Below are 17,943 nucleotides of genomic sequence, written 5' to 3'. Positions count from 1 at the left end.
ACCTTAATCCAGCCTTTCAGGTCAGTAGGAGAAGGGGGAAATACCCGCATCTGCTCACAAAATATTTTGATAGACCATCTGTTTTACCTATCTTCATTTGCAACTGACCTGACTTTGGTGACGATGATGATGGCATTTATTACCTGCCCTTCACCATCAGGTCCGAGGGTGGGTAAGGACAAGTTAAAATTCAGAAATAACAAGAATTAAAAAGATCTCACCTTCGCGAGAATGAGAGCCAGCAGGATCTTGGGCCAGCCAACATCTCTTCAGCTGAGCCAACCTCACAGGGCTGTTGAAGAAAGCATTTTTCTAGAGCTGACCAGAGCAGGTTGTGGTGTGCACATAGTTGGGGCATTGTATAGTCGCACCAGTAGTGATGTATGGATGTGAGAGCTGGACCATAAAGAAGGCTGATCGCCGAAGAATTGATGGTTTTGAATTATGGTGCTGGAGGAGACTCTTGAGAGTCCCATGGACTGCAAGAAGATCAAACCTCTCCATTCTCAATGAAATTAGCCCTGTGCGCTCCCTGGAAGGACAGATCCTGAAGCTGAGGCTCCACTACTTTGGCCACCTCATGAGAAGAGAAGACTCCCTGGAAAAGACCCTGATGTTGGGAAAGATGGAGGGCACAAGGAGAAGGGGACGACGGAGGACGAGATGGCTGGATAGTGTTCTTGAAGCTACCAGCATGAGCTTGATCAAACTGCTGGAGGCAGTGGAAGACAGGAGTGCCTGGCGTGCTCTGGTCCATGGGGTCACGAAGAGTTGGACACGACTAAACGACTAAACAACAACAACAAAAGTCGCAACAGCTTTTCTGGCATGTAGATGAGCCCAGAGGATAAAAAAAGAGTATGGTGACCCCTCTTCTGTGCGGCTGATTCCATGGTTGAGTCACTCTTACTGCCTAGTAGTTTCCCTTAATGTTCAGCTGAAACGCAAACCCTTTACAGTTCACCTGCTTTTAATTGTTTTTAGACATTTTGCTCTTGTTTTCGATTTGATGTGTTTGCTGCCCTGAGCTCCTTTGGGAGAATGGGTGGGATAGAAATCCAGTAAATTGGATCCATTTAATCCTGCTCTCTGGGGTGGTGGGGAGACTTGGATCTGCTCCCACTGATCTCATCCCCTCTCTGTTCTTGGGCTTTGACTTCCAGAACCAGATAACAGGATCGCGATGTCCTGTATTAAGGGACATTTGGCAGCCCTGCCTGCCTGTGCTGTCCTCACTCCCCATTCCTAATGACTGAGGAATGTTTATTGATCCGTTTAATACGTCTCATAGATTTATTTCTTTTGCACCTCGCCTTGCAGCCTCTCCTGGGGCGCTCTTTCTGTCCATCCTATAAAATGCACCATTTGAAGAGTTTGGATTTGAAGAAGAGTTTGGATCTGATATCCCACTTTATCACTGCCCTCAGGAGTCTCAAAGCAGATAACAATCTCCTTTCCCTTCCTCCCCCACAACAAACACTCTGTGAGGTGAGTGAGGCCGAGAGACTTCAGAGAAGTGTGACTGGCCCAAGGGTCACCCAGCAGCTGCATGTGGAGGAGCGGGGAAGCGAACCTGGTTCACCAGATTAGGAGTCCACCGCTTATAACCACTACACCACAGTGGCTTTGAGTTTTTGTTGTCTCCCCCCCCCCGTGACATCCTCCCCCTCCTCTGTTTGTTTAACGCAACCCAAGAAAAAGTTTATGGGGACCTGAAAAGCTTTCTAGGTACTTTGCAACATATTTCCCCCCCATATCATTTTTATCAGTTTTACAATAATATTTTCCATTGCAATCTCTCCTCTTATATTACACATTTTGGCTTTTTAGGGCCCTGACTTCCTTCAAACCTTCCTTATGATTTTTTATCTATCATTTCAAATTTCTGCATTTTCACTATTTAACCATTGCTTTAAAATAAAAAACATGAAAACATCATTCATTCTTATTCTTATCTGCAGTGGTTTTTGTACCTTTCCTTACAAAGCTGCTTGCAATCCTACCAATGTATTTGATTGAACACAATTGCCTTTCAAGTAATTTACAAATTTGGTCCAGTCGTTGATGAACTTTTGGTCCCACTGTTTTCGGATTCTTCCTGTCATTTTGGCCAGTTCCGCGTACTCCATTAGCTTCAATTGCCATTCTTCCTTTGTTGGTAATTCCTCTTGTTTCCACTTCTGTGCTGTCAGGGAACTGCCATCGCAGCCAGGAGTGGAGGAAGGGCTCCCAAGCGATGCCGGAGAAGGTCTCAGCAGGAAAAGAGGGGACTCAGCGAGCGGGGAAGGAAATCAGCGTTACACCAGGGAGAAAGGCGGGCAGAGGCGGGCTTCGGAGAGATGGCTCCAGGACTCTTCGCCAGAGACCAGCGGGGAGAGCACAGGTCCTCCACTGCCCACACCCACCCTGCACAGAAGACTTCCGCGCAGGGAGGTTAGGCGGAGACTATCCGTCAAGGAACTTTTATGTTGGAAGAAGTTCAGGAAACGCCCACTGATGGATTCTGCCAGTGACTGAGACAGACGCGGATTCAGGACTGTCCAGCCAAGGGAAGGTTTATCCAGGCAACCTCGCCGAGAGTGGCGGCAACTTACGCACGAGCAACCCCCCAATTCCCATTACATGTGCTAATAAAATTTTTAACTTGTAAAATATCTGAGTCTGGTTTGGGTATTAATGACTTTGCAACATATTTTAGCTGGTCTTCTTCTTCTTCTTCTTCTTCTTCTTCTTCTTCTTCTTCTTCTTCTTCTTCCTGCTGCTGCTGCTGCTGCTGCTGCTGCTGCTGCTGCTGCTGTTTCCCCCAGTGGACCAACAAGCTATTGGCATTGTTTCCGGGTGCCTTAATTACCTGTAAAATGCAAAATAAATTGAGGGAGAAAAACTTAAACAGCAGAGGAAAAGGAAAATACAAGACCCACAGGAAGCCATATGATATGTCCACCAAATACCTTTCTAAATAGGAAGAGGCTGAACCTCCCTCCTAACCAAAGCGGCTATCCCTATCACATACATCCCTGTAGACAAGGAATTGCATACAGAGAGGCACCACCACTGAAAAGGCCCTCCTCCTCCTCACCTGTGCTACTACTCTAGAAAAGGAGATGCCAGAACTCACCACGAACCCTTGTTCTCTTAGAATGGCAACGGTGCCCACTTGAGAGGTGGAAGAACTGAGTTCGTGTGAGTTCCCCCTGAAAAAATGCCCTAGTTCCAGCTGGGAAAAAAGCCCTGCACACAATTTTTAATTGCCTGCTTGTGCACGCAAACACACCAACAAACACTTCATATGTAGAAAGAATGCTTTTATCACAAAAAACTGAATGCAGAGATCACATTCTTCCATGCCTGGGCCTTGTTTTGTTTTTAATATTATTATTGTTTATTAATTTTCCAATATTTACCCAATACTGTATTACCAGAGTTTCACCAATTATACAGATTCCAATTAATATCAGAATAATTCCAATTATTTCCAAATTTAAACCAGCATCGGTCTCTCCTCAGATGTATAGCTATGGGGTTGTCATGATGAGCTCTTGTACCACTAAATACATGCTTTTATTAAAATGGGTAAAAATCACAAGATAAACATTCCACCCTTTTTCACAGATGGCCTTATTGGACATTTATGATGATTATGATGATTCAGTAGGCAGAGTGATGTCTGAAGATCTATTTACTGTGCTATTAGCAGCAGCAAAGTTGACAATTGCAAAAAGAATAATAAAAATAAAAACCTTGTATGTGAACTTATTAGAACGATGGCAGCAAGACATATGGAGACATGCACAGATGGAAAATTTAACCCGTAGCCTTAAAGAGATGAGGAAAGGAACCAAATAAGAGAAATGTGTAGAAGTGTATCACTTTGTTGAATACGCCACTAAAAAAAGAAAAAAAAATTACGCCACCAAATACTCACAGTAATATTTGGGATAATGGTTCTGGATTAAATGTGAACTTCTCTCATGTCCAATAATGTGTATCTGTTTTTTTTGTGTCATACTGATCCACCTCTCAGTGTAGGGTATAGACTTGTGTTTGTTGCTGTCTTTGTTATGCTTTGTTTAAATATTAAAAAAAACCATAATACAGTTATTTTTCAAAGAGGACTTCTCCACCACTGCCATTCAACCATTGGTAATATTGAGTACCTTAGTTCTCAAACGCCTTGGTTCCCAAATGCCAAAAACCCAGAAGTAAGTGTTCTGGTTTTTGAACATTTTTCAGAAGCTGAACATCCGATGTGGCTGTTGGCTATTGTTTCCGGGGTGGCTGCACCAATCAGAAGCCGCGCCTTGGTTTTCAAACATTTTGGAAGTCAAATGGACTTCCGAAACGGATTCAGTTTGGCGCTTTTGTTTTTGCTATTTATTTTGCATTTTTGTTTTTGAGGCTTTTTTGGTTAATTTGTTTTTGTGACTGTGTGGGACCCAGTTCAGCTACTGATTGATTGTTTGTGTGACTGCGGAAATGGATAAAAGCCCCCCATCCAAACAATGACTATCATCTTTTTTTTTTTTTTTAATATTAAATATTTATTAGCATTTTCAAATAACACACAACAAACAAAAACAAAAAATAAACAAAACAAAAAACACAAAAATACATAACATTCAAAACTAAACAAAGAAAAAAAAATAGAAAAAACACATAAAGTTTCTAATACTTATTATTCTTAACCTTATTTCTCAGACTTCCTCACACCTCCCCTTCTTGTATTCCAATTTAAATTGTCAGTTCAGCAAGTCCTTAACTTATTTCTTTACCTTAGCTTAAACATTTGTTCTAACATACTATTGCTTTACTTTACTTCTTTTTTCCATTTCTTCAATTTATTTTTAACAGCCTTATTTTCAATTAATTTAAAAAGAAAAGAAACCAATTTTACCTTATTAAAATTACACATCAATACTTATACCTCATTGATTATTCTTAAACCTTTTTCCTAAAGTCGACCAAAATTTCCCTTCCATGATTTACCCAATTTCCCAAACAATGACTATCATCAGTGCAGCTAAGGGAATTTTTTTTTTTTATATCATCTATAATACTGTCTTATTTATTTTATAGTACAGTACATTGATTATTGCTTTCATTTTATGGATCAGTGGTCTCATTAGATAGTAAAATTAGTGTTAAATTGCTGTTTTAGGGGGTTGTTTTTAAAAGTCTGGAACGGATTAATCCGTTCTGCATTGCTTCCTATGGGAAAGCGCGCCTTGGTTTTGGAACGCTTTGGTTTTGGAACGGACTTCCGGAACGGATTAAGTTTGAGTACCAAGGTACCACTGTAGTGTAACTGGAATTTGGAAGAAACTAGATGCTAGACTGATTTGTCTGGGCACCCAGAGCTGAAGAAGCGACTTGTAAACGTTATCTTTGACAATAGTTAACTCTCTGCCTTGTGAATTCCTTTCGCTGGGAAGTGTCCTTGACATGGCCTTTCTGAAGGCCTCTGAAGGCTATTGAGCTTCTCTCCTCCTTGTTCCTCTGTGGATTTCCCTCCTAGGCCATTCTATGTCACTCTGTTGGCCTGTCAGCTTTTCAGATCTCTGGCACACCTCTCTCTAGGCTCAGCTAACAGCAGCCAGTAACAGTTAGGATCCAACCAAGTTGTATGCTGAAAGGAAGAAAGAGGAAGAGGGTGGAGAGGCTTCAGGTGGAGCAATTCTCACTCCTGCCCTCTGGTCCGAACCTGCAATGGCGAAGTGCGGAATGGGGTCTGCCTGGAGGAGGTCTAGCGGGGCAGGGTGAGGCAGAGGGACCCCCTCCTCCTCTTCTTTTCAGATAAGAGTCTTATCAAAATGGGGTCATAGCTGTCAACTTTCAGATTTGAAAACAAGGGATCAGCAGCCTCGAAAATAAGCGATCAGCAGCCAAAATAAGGGATCAGCAGCCTCACCTGTCCCAGGCACTCCTGTCTTCCACTGCCTCCCGCAGTTTGGTCAAACTCATGCTGCTAGCTTTGAGAACACTGTCCAACCATCTCGTCCTCATGGTTCAATGTTACTAGTGAGCAAAGTTACCCAGTCAGGATTTGAATCTTGTTCCTAACTTTTGGGGTTAAGTTTCTATTTAGCTGTCCATTAATACTGACAAACCGTATCTCCCATTCATCTCTCAGATTCCCTTGTAAATCTAAAAGTACTGACCTCACCACATCCTGTGGTAAAAAAATTCCCCAAGTTAATTACCGTATTTTTTTGCACCACAACACTCACTTTTTTCCTTCTAGAAAGTAAGGGGAAATGTCTGTGCGTGTTATGGAGCGAATGCCTACCGATGGCGGGGGGGTCTGCTGCAGTCGTGAGCAGAGGATCCATGGTTCCCCTTCCTTCCTTCCCTCCTCCGTGTCTCGCTTTGAAACAGCAAAGCGGGAGAAGAGCCGCTGAGTGGGGAGGAGAGAGGGACAGGGAGCCTGCTTGCTTTAAAGGAGCAAAGCGGGAGAGGAGAGGAGCCTTCTCCTCTTATACCCCTCTTCAGCATTATTAACAGCATCCTTCTCCATCCACCCCATGCGTGTTCCTTGTCCCTTGAGTGCTTTTCCTTCCCTCCCCACTTAAAACGTGGTTACAGGATTTTTGCACTGGGTCACCCGAAATTCACCATCAGATCACATAGCATGTCCATGGCTACAGCTTGCACCAAAAAAATCACGCACCCATTGTTGCCTGGGGCTGCAGTGGTGCAAAAACGTGGTTACAAAGCATGGATTCACGTGGATCCTCAGGATTTTTGCATTGGGCTACCCCAAACTCACCGTCAGATCACATGTCTGTGGCTACAGTATGAACCACAAAAATCATACATCCACTGTTTCGTTTAGAATATTTTTTTTCTTGTTTTCCTCCTCTAAAAACTATGTGCGTGTTATGGTAGGGTGCGTGTTATAGAGCGAAAAATACGGTACACATTGTGTGAAGGTAAGAGTGTGAAGCTACAGCATTCCTACTATCAGCTTAAGTGACACATTCTCTCTCTCTCTCTCTCTCTCTCACACACACACACGCACGCACACACAGAGTAGAGCCCCTCCGAGCCAAAGGCCCAAAGGCAGAAAGCCCAGCCAGCAGCCAAACGAAGCCTCAAGCGGTGGTTCCCACAGCACAGCAACCCAGCAAAGGGGATGCAGCAAGGAAAACCACACCGTCACCTCTCCGCTGGGAAGCGCTGAGCAAAGGCGAGTCCCCAGGCAACACGGCGTATTTGATCAGCACAAGGCATGCAAGCTCCACCCCCCAGTCGTTCTCAGACTCCTTATTGGTGAGCAACACAGCCGAGCAACGCAGTTGAGGAGCCTCCCTGGCCGGCAGGGAGGGAGAGGAGCTGCTTCCTTTGAAATCCGGGAAATTTACAGGATATCAACAATCTGGGATAGCAGCGGGAAACGGCGCTGGAATAAGGGAGTTTCCCGCCAAATAAGGGAAGGTTGACAGCTATGAATGGAGTGTGTGTGGAAAAGAGGGCCCTGATTAATCCTGCCTGATTAATCTTGGTTCCTTATGGACACCCTATGTCATTCCTGTTGAAGCACTAGGTTTGAGCATCTTTTGGAGACCACTCTGAGAACCCCTTGAGGCTATAAAGCAGGATATAAATATTACAAATGAAGGAATGAATACAATTTAGTAGAGGATTACACTAGGAACAGGCAGGGATCAATGCAAACTGTGCTGCTTAATGAGGCAAAGCAGCCTTGAGGATAAATGTTTGAGGAGACAAAGCAGCCTGGGCTGCTTCAGTGCTTTTTACATGTATCTGCCTTTAAAAACAACTTGGGAATTGGTCCAAAATATGGCTGCTAGATGGTTTTCTGGTTCCAACTGACTGGACTATGTAATTCCAATTTTGCATCAAAGTAACTGGCTGCCTGTTTGTCTCTAGGCTGCATTTTAAGGGTTTCGGAGCTTATTCTTCCTTTGCTTAAGAGACAGAGCCTTTTCAGTGGTGGCCCCAGAGACTCTCAAATATCACCCCTGAGGAGATCCATCAGGTCGCCTCTCTGGCTTTGTTTTCACTCTAAGCTGAAAAGGGTTTTCTTTTGGCAGATTTTTCATGTTCAAAGTTCCACTGCTGCTGGGCTTACAAACTATGTTTTTACTGTGTTGTGGCCTGCTCTTTTCAGTTTATATGTGATAGTTTTAATTCATACTTTCACTTTCGGAAATACGTTTTCTGTTTTGTAGTTCTTACATGTGAAGCTGCCCAGAGGGCCCTGAGGACAGAAGAGATGAGCATATATTTCTTCCTTCCTTCGAGAACGTTGCATTGTGGCTAAGAGACACCCACAAAATGGAAAACCTTCAGTTCAGATCTCATCTCAAGCAAGTCTCCCTTTCACTCTCAGCAACCTCATCTGTAATATGGGTATAATAATACTGCCCACCCTTAAGAGGGTTTTTCTCTCTTTCTTCTCTCTCTCTGGTGATCGTTTGTAGCTGAGTAAGATTGCCTTCCATGAACATGGTCTGAACGGTGTGTGACTGTGGAGGCCAATTCTGGATCCACACGTCCTTCCACAGTGGGGACATTGGTTTCTGGGCGGGAGTTGATCAAGGTGATGGTTTGCCAAGTGTGCCTTCCTCTTAGCGTGTTTCTCCCTTTCCTCCAAAGTTCGAGTGTCTTCAAAGTCCACGACACCTTTGGTGAAGGCTGTTCTCCAATTGGAGCGCTCGCAGGCCAGTGTTTCCCAATTGTTGGTGTTTATACTACATTTTTAAAGATTTGCCTTGAAGGAGTCTTTAAACCTTTTTTGTTGACCACCAGCACCACACTTTCCATTTTTAAGTTTGTAATAGAGTACAGTAGTACCTCGGGTTACATACGCTTCAGGTTACATACGCTTCAGGTTACAGACTCCGCTAACCCAGAAATATTGCTTCAGGTTAAGAACTTTGCTTCAGGATGAGAACAGAAATTGTGCTCCGGCGGCGCGGCAGCAGCAGGAGGCCCCATTAGCTAAAGTGGTGCTTCAGGTTAAGAACAGTTTCAGGTTAAGAACGGACCTCCGGAACGAATTAAGTACTTAACCCGAGGTACTACTGTAGTTGCTTTGGAAGACAATAATCAGGCATCCGCACAACATGACCAGTCGAACGAAGTTGATGTTGAAGAATCATTGCTTTGACACTGGTGATCTTTACTTCTTCCAGTACACTGACATTAGTTCACCTGTCTTCCCAAGGGATGTGTAAAAATTTTTGGAGACACCGTTGATGGAATCTTTTGAGGAGTTGGAGATAGTTATTCCTCTTAAAAGGATGGCAACAATGTGATGTATGGGAAATGCTTTGGGTGCTCAATGCTACATAACATCATGATATGATCGGATATTGTGATATTAGCCCCAAGGGGTAAAGTTGGCAGGTCTAATGCGTGAGTCAAATTTACCTGCAACGTGATGTACCTGGAGAGCCCAAAGCAGCCACAATGTCCTGCCTCTTATATGTCTGATTTTGCATGCAAGTCTGGGAACGTGCAGAGCAGGAGCACATGCAATGTTTCCCCCCCACATGAATATCAGTGTAGCCTGATGGGACAGCTCCTGCTGGAAGGATAGAGGCTGCAAAATGGGTGAGGCCATCTGGGCAAAACAGCTTGCAATATTCCCAGACGGCAAATGATCTGTGGAAAACTGTCCACATCCCTAGTTCCTTGGGTTTTATTGCAAGCATCATCATCACCACATTTTCGGGTTGTTCATAATGTCCCATCCCTTGGTGTCAGGAATTTCCGCTTCAGTTTATGTGCTTTTAAAATGCAGCGTTCCGTGTTTTTGTGTTTTAACCCTCTTGGCCAGAAGTGAAACCTTCTGGATGGAAGTCTTACTGAAGAACGGGATCCTGCAGCCCTTAGAAATAGCACCAACAAGGAGGAGAAAGGTTGCGAGCAGAGGGTAAAAAGCAGGTGCTCAGATGTGTAGCTGCTGGATACGAAATTCTACTTTGTGATGAGATCCTTTTTGCTTTAATAAAATTTTATGAGTTTTCAAACAATTTAACAAATTCAGTTCAATTTCAGCACAATATTCCCTTATAATTTTGGCTTCCCACCCTTTATTCTGCGATGGTTCAGTTCAGATCATTCATCTACGGCCATAAAAGTAATATTTCTCCAAAACATATATCCTACATTACACTCCTTTATCATTCCTCAAGTCCTGCCTGTGATTTCATTTGACTATAATATTTTCTCAGATAATCTGAAAAGGGTTCTTTCCCAGGTTGACATGTCCCATCTGCCCCTCACAACCTTCTACAGCACGTGCAGAAACCTTCTTCTTGGACCCACTATCGGTCTTTTCTGCTCAATCCACCAGAGTCTGTCTTCACATGCAGGTGAAGTCCCTAACTCACCAAGCATTTGAGACCCATCAGCTGCCTTCACCTGGTTTAGTCAGCCAGTCAAAGCCTTTTCCCGTGGTGTGGCCGCTGTCAGTGTTGCAATGTTGTCATGCTGACAGTTTCTAGGAGCCACAGGTGAGCTCTGAGTGCAGGGTGGACAAATGACCTCAGAAGAAGCACAACATTTTCCCCACCAGAGGTACTCCTCCTTCACACACTTCTTAGCAGAACTTCCTCCCAGGAAAATGCGCAAAGGATTGCAGCCTAAATCATCATCTTGGGACAGAGGCTAAAGATCTGAGACTGTTTGGCTGTCAATAAAGTATTCAACCCAGGAATTAATCTGGAAAAAAAGAACACAGCAAGAATGGTCCAGTTCACACATGCCTAAGTGCTTCACGTGAATGTTCAGGGCTTGACGACTCACAGCTGAATGTTCACTGGATGCTTTGAGGCATCATGAGAATTGCAATTTTGCTGTCGGATCTGTAGTGGCTCATTCACACACATTACTGAACAATCTGTTTCTGTTTTTGCGTATGCACTTATTTATGCAATTCACGATTCGTTCAGGTCTCATTATCTGACTGACTGATTAGGCTTGGCTACTGCTCTAAGGGGGAAATAATTTCCTTGGTACTTGTCAATGGCAGCCGGGTAAACTCGCTGACCCTTCAAGATCTCTCAGAATCCTATGATTCCATGACAACCGGTTACCGCTGTTTCACCCTCATTAGAAACACTCTGGCAGATGTTCCTCACCAGCCAGCTGTGCTCTCTAACTTAAGCATATGGTCACCCAAAATTGGAATTCTGCTAAATTTACCCTTTGCAACAGAGATTCGCTTGGTAAGGGTGGGAAATGATTCAGAGTCAGGAAGACATATTTGACCTAGGAATCCCTCCAGACAGGACTGCAATGTCTCGTCAGTGATTGCATGGAGCGTTCCTGGAAATGAAGGCACAAAACTGCTTTGGGGGTGTATCTTTGTCAAACCACTGGTCTGCCTCGTCCAATATTGTTTCCGTTGACTGAGACACTATGGGGCTAGGTAGACTCCAGGGATCTCTGGTGTTGGCGGCGCCTCTCCAAATTGCATGGGAAACGGTTTAGAGTCCAGTGTTTCCCAACCTTGGTTCCCCAGCTGGTTTTGGACCGCAACTTCCATCATTCCTAGCTAGCAAGACCAGTGGTCAGGGGTGATGGGAATTGTAGTCCGAAAACAGTTGAAGATCCAAGGTTGGGAAAACACTTGTTTAGACTAAACTGAAAGAGACCAAAACAGATTGAGACTAAACTGTAGGGAGCACCCCCTGATGGCCTGAGGCATTCAGCAGTGGAATAGACAGAAGTGGAAAAGAGCAGACTTTCCTTCATCAGAGCTTTAAACAGAGGCTGGATGGGCACCTATCCGGGATGCTAGCCTAGCAGACCCACACTATACATGCAAAGCATATCCACTGAACATTTAAAGCACAGATCGTGGATAGCTCAGTTGGTTAGGGCGTGGTGCTGATAACACCAAGGTTGAAGGTTCAATCCCCATGTGATGGCCTGGGATTCGGACTCAGAGGCTGAACCTGAGGAATCCCAGCCTGCACAGGAGTCCCCGCCTCCAGAACCAGCTGAGCCGGGGCTGGGGCTGGAGCCTGAAGGGTCCTCACCTGTGCTGAATCCTCAGGTGCAGGCACCAGCTGAGTCTGCTCCTGAGGTGATGGAGGACCCATTGCCTGCAGGTGCTCCACTCTCAGCCCCATCAGGGGAAGAGGAGGTTGCCTCTGGGTCCGGTAACCCTCCAGCCTCTCCTGAGCTGCAAAGGCTCAGGGCAGAGAGGCGGAGGGAACTAAGTTCCTGCAGGAGGAGTGCTCACCTCCAGGCCAGGAGAGGCAAGTCACCTGTGGACTGGGGCCGCCCTATGCCTCGGGGCAGATAAAAGCCAGGCAGCCCCAGTCCCAGGTTGCGGGAGCAATGTTGTTGCTAGCCTGTTCCTGCCTGCACGAGTTCCTGACCACACCCGACTTCCCGCCTTGGACCCAGCTACAGCTTTGACGGACAGCCTCCATACTGCACCATCGACCTCGGAGTGGACTTGGACCTCGCCTCTTGGTTAGCCCCCGGGACCAGCACACCCCATAAGGGACAGCTGCATATTCCCTCAGGGTCCCTCCCAACTCTACAATTCTATGATTTTATGATTCCCCTGGCCACCAGGGGTGGACTTCGGTATTACGTCACCCTGAGCAATTTGGAACCCACCTGAACATCTTATTTTCCACAATAATTTCTTTATACTTCCTTCTTCTTCTTCTTCTTCTTCTTCTTCTTCTTCTTCTTCTTCTTCTTCTTCTTCTTCGCGCTCCCTTGGCTTGCTGCCCTCTACAGAGGAACCACCTGCACAGCCCTAAATCCGGCGCTGCTCCCCCACTGCATCCTGGGAACTGCAGTTTGTTAAGGGCACTGTGAATTGTTGCTCTGTGAGGGGGAAACTACAATTCCCATGATTCTAGGATGGGAAAGCCATGTGCTTTAAATGTGCATTGATTTGATTTGATTTATTATATTTCTGTGCCGCTTTTCATTCGAATGTATCCCATTGGATGGGCTTTAAACGTATGGTGTGGATCTACTGGAATCTTTTATCAGCAGGTGTGACCAGATGACTGGCAAGTCTCTTCTGTTGTTTGCACATGTGCAACAGCTGCCTGAAATGCAGCCGTCTCAGCTCGACAGCAGCTTCAGATGGAAGCTGGATGGAGGGACAGGGCATCAGTCTGGAGTATTTCTCCAGCAGCTACGGGAAACATATATGGCTATTGTTCATGTAAGGTAAAGGTAAAGGGACCCCTGATGATTAGGTCCAGTCGTGACCGACTCTGGGGTTGCGGCACTCATCTCGCTCTATTGGCCGAGGGAGCCAGCATACAGCTTCCGGGTCATGTGGCCAGCATGACTAAGCCACTTCTGGAGAACCAGAGCAGCACACGGAAACACTGTTTACCTTCCCGCCGGAGTGGTACCTATTTATCTACTTGCACTTTGATGTGCTTTCAAACTGCTAGGTTGGCAGGAGCAGGGACCGAGCAACGGGAGCTCACCCCGTCGCGGGGATTCAAACTGCCAACCTTCTGATTGGCAAGTCCTAGGCTCTGTGGTTTAACCCACAGCACCACCATAAACACGATTTTAACAGTGAGACCGTAAGTGACTGTGGAGGCCAATACTGGATCCACATGTCCTTCCACAGTGGGGGCCTAGGTTTCTGGGCGGGAGTTGATCATGGTGTGGATTTGCCAAGTGTGCCTTCCTCTTAGTGCACTTCTCCCTTTCGTCCTGAGTTCATGCATCTTCAAAGCCCATGACACCTTTGGTAAAGGCTGTTCTCCAATTGGAGCGCTCGCAGGTCAGTGTTCCCCTGTTGTCGGTGTTTATATTACATTTGTCACTACATTTATACTACTCATGAGAAGAGAAGGCTCCCTGGAAAAGACCCTGATGTTGGGAAAGATGGAGGGCACAAAGAGAAGGGGACAACAGAGGACGAGATGGTTGGACAGTGTTCTCGAAGCTACCAGCATGAGTTTGACCAAACTGCGGGAGGCAGTGGAAGACAGGAGTACCTGGCGTGCTCTGGTCCATGGGGTCACGAAGAGTTGGACATGACTAAATGAATAAACAACAACACTACATTTTTAAAGATTTGCCTTGAGAAAGTCTTGGAACCTCTTTAGTTGACCGCCAGCATTAAGCTTTCCATTCTTAAGTTCGGAATAGAGCAATTGCTTTGGAAGACAATCATCAGGCATCTGCACAGCATGACCAGTCCAAAGAAGCTGATGTTGAAGAATCATTGCTTCGACACTGGTGATCTTTGCTTCTTCCAGTACACTGGCATTTGTTCGCCTGCCTTCCCAAGTGATGTGTAATTTTATTCAGAGACACCATTGATGGAATCTTTCCATCAACACCAGCAGTGGGAGCACACCAGCGTTGGAGAAAACAGTACCTTAGTTTGGTTCTAACAATGCACAGAAGCTCAGTCTGCACTACTGCTTGCTATACTTCAGATGATGGGAATTCTAGTCCGAAAACAGTTGAAGATCCGAGGCTGGGAAACACTGGTTTAGACTAAACTGAAAGAGACCAAAACAGATTGAGACTAAACTGCAGGGAGCACCCCCTGATGGCCCTCAAGGTGTTTATATTCCCCCCCTGGAACTCTCTCCCAGGCCTCACCACTCTCTGGCTCCCACATCTTTGTCTGGTGGGAACATGTCCTTGAACTCTGATGTTGCCACTTAATTGCCTGAATAGAGGACAGAGGAGATGTTGGTGTATGTAGAACGGAACCTACTGTATTCGCTGGCATCCGTCTGTCTCTAAAGACAATGGAGTGCATCTCTTCGGGCAAAGTCAAACTGCTGTGTTAGCAGCACCAAAGTGACCTCCCTGGAGCTGACCTGTTGAGAAGGCCGCCATCTTGGGCTCACTGATGTGGTCCAACAGAATGCGGACCAGCTTGGCTGCAGGAGTTGCAAGGAGGAGGCATACAGGGCTCCATCCAACCGTCTTAGGGACTCCAGATTTGTGTAGGGTTTACTCCTTAGCCTTTTCTCCTCCTAAAGATATCCCACAATGCAGCGGAGGTTTAGGATCGGAGTATTCCTTCTCCTAGATGGGCTATTTTCCCAGGTGGGTGAGCCCTATTTTCCAGGGACTGTCCCAGATTTACAGAAACCGGTTTCTGATTTGATCCCCGAATGTCCCACTTTCTTTAGAATGTCCCTATTTTCCGCAACAACAGCAGCAAGAATACTCCTTGCTAAGTACTGGAAGACACAAGATTTACCCACCGTGGAGGAATGGCAGATGCAAGTGATCAACTACATGGAGATGGCTGAAATGACTGGCAGAATCCGTGACCAGGGAGAAGATTTGATCGAACAGGACTGGAAAAAGTTTAAGGACTATTTACAGAAATATTGTAAAATCTTGGAGTGTTAATATATTGTGGGAAGTGAAGGAAACAGGGTTTGTGTGACTTGGTTAAAGGTGAATTAAAAGAAGAATGTTAAAAAAGGACAAGGGGTTATGAACAGAACATTATTATGTCATAGTACACAAGATGAGATATGGATTAAAATAATGGAAAATCGGGACATAATATTTAGAAGAATGTAAAATTAAGTATGGTCCAATAAGGTTTTGAATTTGCTGAATTGGATTAGAATAAGGAGGAACACAAAAAAGGGGGATGTGAGGAGGTCAAGACAGAGGGGTATGGAACTATATAACTTTAAGAAAAAGGGTTTTTCATTTTTCTTGTTTTTCTTTCTATCTTTCTTTTTTTCTGTTATATATTTTTGTTTTTCTGTTGTATTTGTTTTTTTTTAAATGTGAACTTTATGTATGGAAAGGATACATTTTGAAATGATGAATGTTTTGTGTTGTAAAATCTTAATAAATATTTATTAAAAAAAATAATAGAATGTCCCTATTTTCATCAGAGATATGTTCAAGGGTATGGTGTTATTCAGCCCCTGAGCCATCTGACGGCAGCCCTGTACCTCATGTTACGTTTGCTTCATGCTATGTTTTTTCAGGTTGCGTCCTGCGGCGACCCGGAAGTACTGGAAAGGGTTACTTCCGGGTTTTGCTGCTCGCGCATGCACAATAGCACTAAATCGCGCCTCGTGCATGCGGACAAGCCCCAAATCACGCCACACACCTGCGCAGATATGGCACTTCAGGTTGCGGGCTTTTCATGTTGTGAACGGGCCTCCGGAATGGATCCCGTTCGCAACCAGAGGTACCACTGTCTAGGGAAGTTTTTTAATGCTTAATGTTTTATTATCCTTTTATATATGTTGGAAACTGCCCTGAGTGGCTGGGGCAACCCAGTCAGATGGGCGGGGTATAAATATTAAAATTATTATTATGGAACAGGCCATCCTTATTTTCATGGGAGAAATGTTGGAGAGTATGTGAGCCCTGTCTGCCTCTCACTTCCCTCTGCAGCATGTGAAGAAACTGCCTTCTTGATTGTTGGACCCACTATTGGTCTCATCTGATCAATTCACTGGAGCTTGTCTTTAGGGAAAGTCCCTAACTCACTAAGGGTTTGAGACCCATCTGCTACCTCCACCTGGTTTAGCCGGAGAATCAAAGCCATTCCTGGGATTGTGGCGGCTGTTGCATGCTGACAGCTTATTTAGGAGCCACAGGTGAGAGCTGAGCGCAAGGTGGGAACCAGAGGTGGGCAAACTACCCAAAAAGGGGCACAACGATCCCCTCACCCAATGTGCCACCACTCTCCTAACACCCCAAGCCCACTGTGCAATGGGAAAGTTTACATTCGCTGCTCTTCCCCACTTCTGCCTCTGGCCTCGGCCACCCCTGGCAAGTGGCCTCTGGAAATGTGGCCAGATGGGAATGTGTCCCTTAGGCTCACAGACGTTCCCTTTTCCTTTACTACCCCTTGCCTTGGAGTTCAGACCCGGAGCTGTGAAGGAAGGCTACTGCGCACACGCCGTCCTGCGCCACCGTAACCTTCCTCCGCGCGTTCATTACTGCGCCCGCTTGCGCAGGGCTCTCCCCGGTTTCCTTCGGCAGGAGGCGAAAAGGCGTCTCTTTTGTGCGTGCAAGAAAAGCCCGGAAAGTCCAGACGAAGGCGGCACGCCTCCTTTCAGCTAAGCGCGAACACGCCAGCAATGCAAGCAGGAACTCCTCCAGTGCAAACAATCATAAAGAGCCCATCCCTGGCAGGCGGTTCTCTCCGCTGCTTTTTCTTTTTTGGCAATGAATTACGGGATCTTTCTCTCACTCCGGAACGCATTTTCTTAAGGAAACCCAGCGTGCTGCGTCTCAACGAAACTCTCCCTAGCGACGCCAATGCCCGATGCGCTGAGAGCTTTCCTTCTTTCCCAAAGAATGAGGCCAATCTTTCAGTCTAGCCTACCTCACAGGGTTGTTGTTGTTGTGAGGATAAATTTAGGGAGGTGCGCTTGCTGAATTAAGAATAGATAGGATTTTATGTGTGCGTAAACAGGTAAATGTTTAACGCCATCCCTGTACATATAGCTCCCTACAGACGAGAAATCAGGCCCCGCCCGACCTAAACGACTGTTAAAATAATTTTTTTAAAATAATTTTTTTAACAGTTCTGCATAGTTCTGGTGTTCGCTCAAGGGCGCGAAATCTCGCAGGGGATTAAAAAGTATTTGGAATTAATTGGGGGTTATGCGGCAGGGTTGTCTTTCTGTCTTTCTGTGTGTGTTTTGCACAGCATGTCCGCGAGTGGACCTAACAGTCAGGGGTACCTTTACCTTTTACATAAATCAGAGACCTTGCTGGACCAGACTGAGCGTTCACTCACCTCTCCGGCTTCTGCCTTCTTAACACTCACCAGTCAAATGCTCCAAGGGGAGCTCACAGAAGGTAACCACACCACTTCTGCCCTTTCTCTCCACATGCTGGAACTCCAAGGTACACTGCCTTTGGCCATGGAGGTTCCATCTAGCTTACCATGTCTTACAGCCATTGACCGGGCTATCTTGTCTCCCGTGATCTTGCCTGGCCGTGGAAGCCGCACGCTGC

This window comes from Podarcis raffonei, chromosome 11 (genome assembly GCF_027172205.1).
Source record: "Podarcis raffonei isolate rPodRaf1 chromosome 11, rPodRaf1.pri, whole genome shotgun sequence".
NCBI classification, from domain to species: domain Eukaryota; kingdom Metazoa; phylum Chordata; class Lepidosauria; order Squamata; family Lacertidae; genus Podarcis; species Podarcis raffonei.
The sequence above is the reverse complement of the archived record's forward strand: the minus strand, read 5'-3'. Positions refer to the sequence as shown.